An 8,209-nucleotide genomic window follows, 5' to 3' on the forward strand; every position below is an offset into this window, starting at 1 on the left:
AGCCTCTTTGTCTGCAGAGGGGGTGGGCAGGAAGGGGGCTTGCGGTTTTTGAAAGCCATCGCCTGCTGCAGCTGCTTTTACCCTGCAAAGCAATAAAGCTATTGTTCCTCTTTATTCCAAACTCTGTCTTCATGTTAGATTTTGGATCCGAAACACAGAGGTTGGTTATGGACAACACTACAACTCAATTGTTTTTTTTTTTTTTTAAATCATTTAAAAAATGAACACAATTTTGGGACACCTTGGGTGGCTCAGTCGGTTGAGTGTCCAACTCTTGGTTTCAGCTCAGGTCACGATCTCACTCACGGTTCGTGGGTTCAGGCCCCACGTGGGCCTCTGTGCTGACAGTGTGGAGCCTGCTTAGAATTCTCTCCCCGCCCCCCCCCCCCCAAATAAATAAACTTAAAAAAAGGACACGCTTTGAACACATACTTAACGAAGACAGAAAATTGGTCAATAATTACATAAAAAGATGCTCAGCATATGGGAAATGCAAACTAAAATCATACTGAAATACTGTCACCGGCTAGACCCCAAGACCTGACCTTTACTACTTACCTGCTTATACCCACCGACCTTTGTCCCACATTTTTCCTTAAGCTCTTCTTTCCAGCTTATCTCTTAACTCAGGCAAAAGACCTGAAGAACAGAGTATCCCGAAACTGCAACTACCCCTCAAGCAGTATCAAATGGTAGGGCAAAGAATCTGCTGGCCCAGACCTCCAGACAAGTTTGAGCTCAACCCCCGACTCATGCCTGTGGAAATGGACCACTGAGTGATTTGTGGGTTGACTGGCAGTTACCTTTACCTCATTATAATACTAAAATCTCCACTCAGCGGGTGGGGGGGGGGGGTAGCGGGGAACAAGCCTCGTTCACAGAACACATGTATAGGCATGTTTCCTTAAGGCGCATGCACAATCTTATGCCTGCTTCTACATATGCTGATGAGGTTCCCCTTTCTACTTGCATCCTAACCCTGAATAAAAGGAATCCATTCACCCTTGCTCAGGGACTCATGGCTTTGGAAGCTATTCCCTGTGATCTCCTTATTTGCTGCAGATAAAGTTTACTGTGTGTGACAACTCCACCTGGGGTGTAGCTCTTACCTGTGACTTACCAAGGATGAATTTATGTTAGTTTGGTTACAATACTGTTACATACCTAATGGAATGGTTAAAATTTAAAAGACTGATAATATCGTATGCTAACAAGCATTTTCAGCAACTAGATTGCTCATTTATTGCTAGTGGGAGTATCAAATGATACAACCACTTTAGAAAACTCATAATTTATTATAAAGTTGAACCCCTAACTCAGTAATTCTGTTTCTAGATGATCACCCAGGAGAAATTAAAGCATATGTACATAAAGACTTGTGCAAGAATATTCATGGCAGCTGAATTCAAAACAACCTAAAATTGGAAACAGCTCAAATATCCATTAATAGATGAATGGATAAGTAGATTATGGTATATTCATAGTACTGGTATCGTACTTAGCTATACAAAGAAATGAACTATATGAATGAAACTCAAAATCATTATGCTGAGTTAAGGCAGCTAGACACAAGAGAGTATGATTCCATATATGTGAAATTCTAAAAACAGTTGAAACTAATCTATGGTAAAAGAAACTAGCTTGGGGGGAAAGGTAGGGATTGATCGTAAAGGCCATAAATGAACTTTCCCAAATAATGGAAATATTTTATATCTTTTTTTTTTACATTTTATATCTTGATACCTTACATTTTTTTTTTTCATTTATTTATTTTTGAGAGACAGAGATTGAGCACAAGTGGGGGAGGGGCAGAGAGACAGAAGGAGACACAGAATCTGAAGCAGGCTCCAGGCTCTGAGCTGACAGCACAGAGCCTGATGTGGGGCTCGAACTCACAAACTGTGAGATCATGACCTGAGCCGAAGTCAGATGCTCAACCGACTGAGCCACCCAGGCGCCTCTATCTTGATAGTTTTACATCTTCAATATGCTTATCAAACTATAAGAATTATGATATGGGGGAGGCTGGCTGGCTGGCTCAGTTGGTAGAGCATGTGACTCTGATCTTAGGGTCCTGAGTTCAAGCTCTATATTGTCTGTATAGAATATTTTAAAAATTAATAATAAAAATGTTTAAAAATAAGTTGCAATAGAATTTAAAAAAAGAATTAAGAGCTGTTCATTTCACTGTATTACTATATGTAATTTATACCTCAATTTCAAAACAATATCACAGTCATATTTTGGGCATTTGTTAGATTCAGTCAACAATATCCAGGATACTAGTTTGAGGTAGTGTTAACCATTGCATTGGTAGTGTTCTCTAGGATGCAAGCTATCAGCAGAAGGGGGGTGGGGGGAGGCACAAAATGTGTTTTGTTTTGCAGGACCAGTAGTTCCTGCCAAGCAGACACCTGGGTAGGTGTTTTGGCTGGTACCCCTTGTATGAGCCATTTTGAACGAATTTGGAACACACAATTCCCCCTGAGCTGTCCTGAAGTTACCTTTAGCTCATTATAATACTAAGATCTTCTCCAATGGGTGGGGTTTTCCACCAGTTTTTGAACATACAATGTATGTTCTAACATGTTGATGTGCTAGGCATGTGCAATTGAACCAGAGTACCTAAGTAATAGAATATGCATATATGTTCCTTAATGCACATGCAAGCTCCCTGCCACTGCCCCCTAATACACTGAATAAAAGCTTCCTGTACTAACCCCATAGGGAGATAATGCTTTGAGAGCTATCCACCCCCAACCCCCTCCTAACTTGTAACAAGTAACAAAAAGTTCTTTGCTTTCAAGGCTTCTTTGGATTGTGTTCCATTTCCACCCCTTGAGTTCTGTTACAGTACAAATGACGAACTAAATGGACAGTATTTAAATTTCTAAACTCATTAGGACCTAAGAAATGTAAGACTTTTTCCTTGATAGGATATGCACACTTTTTTCAAGTTTAAGAAATAGATCTCTAAATTATAATGAATGATACCCCAAGGGCAAGAGCAAGGGTTTTTGTTGCTTCTGTTTTATAACCTCCTCTTACCTCCCCACTCCTCCATTTTAATTTTTATTTATTTTTAATTTTATTTATTTATTTAGAGAGAGAGAGCAGGGGAGGGGCAGAAAGAGTGGGTGAGAGAGAATCCCAAGCAGGCTCATGCTGTCAGCACAGAGTCCAACCCAGGGATCTATCTCATGACTGTAAGATATGACCTGAGCCAAAATCAAGAGTCAGAAGCTTAACTGGCTGAGCCACAGGCGCCCCTCCTCTCTACTTTTAAAATACCCTTTGATTCCACTATCTCAGATGTTCCCATCTCTGTGACTCTAATACCTACATGAATGACTCTGTCCTAAGCTATGTTTTCCCATTTCCAGATGCCTAAAAGGTATCTTACCTGTATGTTCCTCTGGTATATCAAACTCACAGGTCCAAGAAACTAAAAGTAAATTTAATATTAATTCATCATCTTGTCCTCTAAATCCGATCTTCCTCTTAACCGTGAGGTTTGTGAGAAAGATACTTTTTATACTAATTAACTCATAGACTCAAATATGCATATGGGGATTTATTAGGGAATAAAGATAAATTAGAATTTAATCATTAAAACAACATAGTTGTTTCCTGGTTTCCTACCTCACTTGTACTAAAATAAGTTATTTTTAAGGGTTTCATAAATGTTTATTTATTTATTTTGAGAGAGAATGAGAGTGGGGGAGGGCCAGAGAGAGAGGGAGAGAATCCCAAGCAGGCTCCGTGCCATCAATGCACAGCATGACAGGGGCTCAATCTCATGAACTGAAATCAAGAGTTGGTTGCTGAGTCTCAACTGACTGAGCCACCTAGGTGCCCCATTAAAATAAATTAAACATATTAAACATATTAACATATTAAAAAAGTTTAAAATGTGGGGAAAAATTACTAGAGGAAAATGTATATAATAATCTTGGTGGGAGGAAGTCTTTTATGAGCATATCATAAAATTCAGAAACCAACAGTGAAAATATCAACAAAGTAGACTATATAGATTTTGGTAAATATCTGCATAACAACAATAGCAACAATAATAGTGATAATTATCCAAGTCAAAAGACAAACTGGGAGAAAATATATATGATGCATGAGAAATCAAGAGCTAATTGCTATGCTATATAAGGAAGCTTGAAAGTCAGGGGGAAAAGAAAAAACCTTAAAAGTCAATCTTTTAAAGTGTAGAATTCAGGGTGCCTGAGTGGCTCAGTGGGTTAAATGTCTCACTCTTGATTTTGGCTCAGGTCATGACCTCAGGGTTGGTGAGTTTAAGCCCGGAATTGTGTTCTGTGCCTACAGTGAGGAGACTGCTTGGGATTCTTTCTCACTCCCTCTCTCTCTGCCCCTCCCCCACTCACATTCTCTGTCTCTCTCAAAATAAAATAAACTTAAAAAAAAAAATAAAGTGTAGAATTCAATGGTTTTCAGTATATCCAGAGCTGTGAAACCACCACCACTCTCCAGGGAACATTGCCAAATTCTTGGAAGTGGCCACTGAATTTCACAGGTTAGTGGAGGAGGGGTACAAAAGTTCAACCAAAGGATGAGAGAAAGGAATGGAAAATAAAGATGAGCTCAATATTGTAGAAAACTCTTCCAAACACTGGGAAGGGGTAAAGGCATGGGAGTGGGGGCAGATTTAACATCCAAGAAAGACTGTGAGTTTTGTTTTGCCCTGTTTTTTGCTTAGTTTTAGAAGGTCTACTATTAGAGTATGTTTGTATAACAAGAGTGTGATCAATTAATTGATAGGAGATATTATGGGTTAAGTTGTGCCTCCCAGAATGACATGTTGAAGTCCTAATCCACAGCACCTCAGAATGTGACCTTGTTTGAAAATAAGGTTGTTGTCCAATTCATATTTATGGAGACAGGGATGTAGAATTCTCCTGAAGGGAGACACTGCAAGTCTTGTGGTTTAGTCTGCCATCAATGGAGTGGAGAAGTATAATCCTGCTCCTGGAATTACCGTATTTTGAACAATAATACAAGGTACTGCAAGGAATAAAGGCAAGAGAATCTGAGGACACATACATTCAGTTGGAAAATTTAAAAGAGGAAAGATGAGGAAGTCCTGCCCATCTGTTTCAGTTTTCAGTTAAGTGTGTGGTAATATCGTCAGCTGGGGGTGATGAGGAAGGAGGGATACATGAGTCAGAGCTTTGAGGAGAAGCCTCAAAATGAACGAAAATTGTAGATAAGTAAGTTTTTAGCTAATGCAGATTTTTTTTGGGGGGGGGTCTTTGTGTCATCTAATGTAGGAGGATTTTAAGAACTTTTTAATTATAAAAATTTTCAAACTTACAGAAAAATTTAGAGAAGAGTTTAATGAACAAACAGCCTTATACTTTCTACCTAAGCTCTACAATTGTTTATTTTGCTATACTTGCTTTCTCTATATATATTTTAAATTAAATTTGTTTTTCTGAAACACTTCAAAATAAGTTGTAGGCATCATGACATTTTACTCTTTCTATGTCATGACGTTTTAGTCTTATTAAAAACATCAGCATTCATTTTCTAAAAATAAGGTCAGTCTATCATATGACTACAATACCATTGTCACACTTAGAAGATTCACAATTCCATATTATCATCTACATTGTAATTTCTCTAATTGTTCCAAGAATGTATTTTATACCTTAAAAAAAAAAAAAAACATACCACCAAGGTCTGCACATTTTCACATTTTGTTTGCTTTATTCATTTCCTTTTTTTTTTTTTTCCTTAAGACTGTTTTTAGAGTGGTTTTAGGTTCATAGGAAAAATGAGTGGAAGGTACAGAAATTCCCCTTATGCCCCCTGCCAGCCCCTGTACCTCACAGTTGCAGTGTCCCTCTTTATCCACATCCCCCACAAGAGTGGTACATTTGTTACAGTGAATGAACCTACCCTGACACTTTGCAATCACCCAAAGTCACAGTTTACATCAGTTGACTCTTGGTGTGGTACATTCTGTGGATTTAAACATATCTATCTTTGTGGTACCATACAGGGCATTTTCACTGCCCTAAAAATCCTCCGGGTTCCACCTATTCATCCCTTTCCTCCCCCAGTCGGCTCCTGGCAACCATTGATCTTTTTGTCTCCATAGTTTTGTCTTTTCCAGAATGTCACATAGTTAGAATTGTACAGTAGATAGTCTTTCCAGGTTGGCTTCCCTTACTAATATGGATTTGTTTTCTCCATGGCTTTTTATGGCTATGTGGCTCATTCTTTTTAGCCCTGATTAATATTCCATTGTCTGGATGTACCACAATGTATTTATACCTTCATCTAGGTAGTTTCCAAGTTTTGGCAAATATGAATAAAGCTGCTGCAAACATTTGTGTGCAGGTTTTTGCGTGAACAGTCATACTCCCCACTGTTTCCTGCCCCGTACCCCGCCCCTCTCCCTGCCCATCACATTGGCTTTTTGAAGAGACGATACCCAGTTACCTGATGATTTTCTTCAAGCATTCGTATAATACTTCTCTAACCTTGTATTTTCTGTAGAGTGATTTTTTTTTCTTTGGAGACTTGATTAGATTATAGTGCTGCATACGCATATTGTATCATATTAGGAGGCACCTGACAAAAAGTCATCCCAATATTAGTGGTGTCTTACCACTTGGTAGAGTGTATATATATTTGGTATATATATATATATATATATATATATATTTTTTTTTTTTTTTAGTTTGTTTATTTATTTATTGTTAGTAATCTCTACACCCGATGTGGGGCTCAAACTCATGACCCCAAGATCAAGAGTCACACACTCCACCGACTAAGCCAGCCAGGTGCCCCTAGTGGCACATTCTTTCACCATTTACAATTAATAACTAATCTTTGGGGTCCCACTTTCGAACCTGTAAGTATCCTGTAACCTAACAACTTTCACCTAATTGCCTCCATTGATGTTACTCAGCTAAGTCAATGAGTATATGGAGGTGGCAAAGTCCATAAGACTTAATGAGATTGTCTAGGGACAGAATGTTGATAAAGAAGAGAAGAGAGTCCAGGTTCAACTCCTTACTCCCTCCAATAATTACAAGTCAGGTACAAGATGGTGCAGTAAAGGAGTGAGAAAAGCAGCAGTTAGGTAAAGGAAAACCAAATACATGGCATTGGCTCTCTGGAAAACAGAGCATTTCAAGAATTCACTGGAGAAATTGCCAGTAGTTTTGCAGAGGACTGGGGACAGAAACGAAACTACAGTGGGTTAGAATGAGAAAGACAAGGCAGAAAGAACTTACTACGTACCTTTTTCACAGGTGGCTTTAAATATCTCTAGCCTGGGGTGCCTGGGTGGCTCAGTCAGTTAAGTGTTCAACTTCCACTCAGGTCAAGATTTCATGGTTCCTGACTTTGAGCCCTGCATTGGGCTCTGTGCTTACAGCTCAGAGCCTGGAGCCTGCTTCAGGTCTGCGTCTCCTTCTCTCTCTGCCCCTCCCCTGCTTGCACTCTGTCTCTCTCTCTCAAAAATAAATTTAAAAAATACTCAAAAAAAAAAAATCTCTAGCTTGTGCTCGTCAATAAGCACAACTTACTGTTTTTCAAAGATTTTACATTTCTTTCTCTTCCTTTGGTCATCTCTCTGAATATGAGCTTTAAAGTATTGTGTAGTAAGATAAGATTTTGAAATCTTAATCTTTGAAATTTTTTAAAAATTTTATTTCTCGTAGCACTCTCTTAATTTTCTCCTACCTACCTTGCAGCATCCATAGAGCCAGAATTAGGATGGTTTAAGTGAAAATACACAAAATAGCAAATATTTGCCCTGCTGTTGTTATTCTCTTGAATGTACAGCTAATGAGGATTATGAAGTGGATGGGGGTAAGAGAGGCTCAGTCCTTTTTCCTGACTCAGGGAGAAGAGGTAAACATTGTGACTGAGATGGGAAGGGAGGGTATTGGAGCCTCTCTGTCATGATAGTCTCCAGAAAATCTAGTTGACAAAAATTTGATTGGAGATTAAGGCTCAGGTGACTCCTAATTTAAAGGAATATTGGGGACACTTGGGGGGCTAAGACGTTGAGCGTCTGACTTCTGGCTCAGGACCCTGATCTCAGGGTTCGTGAGTTTGAGCTCAGCATTAACTCTGCTGTAAGAACAGAGCCTGCTTTCGATCCGTGTTTCCTTCTCTCTCTGCCCCTCTCCCAAACTCTCTCTCTCAAAAATAAATACATAAA

The sequence above is a fragment of the Prionailurus bengalensis genome, chromosome A1, assembly GCF_016509475.1.
Source record: "Prionailurus bengalensis isolate Pbe53 chromosome A1, Fcat_Pben_1.1_paternal_pri, whole genome shotgun sequence".
Taxonomy (NCBI): Eukaryota; Metazoa; Chordata; class Mammalia; order Carnivora; family Felidae; genus Prionailurus; species Prionailurus bengalensis.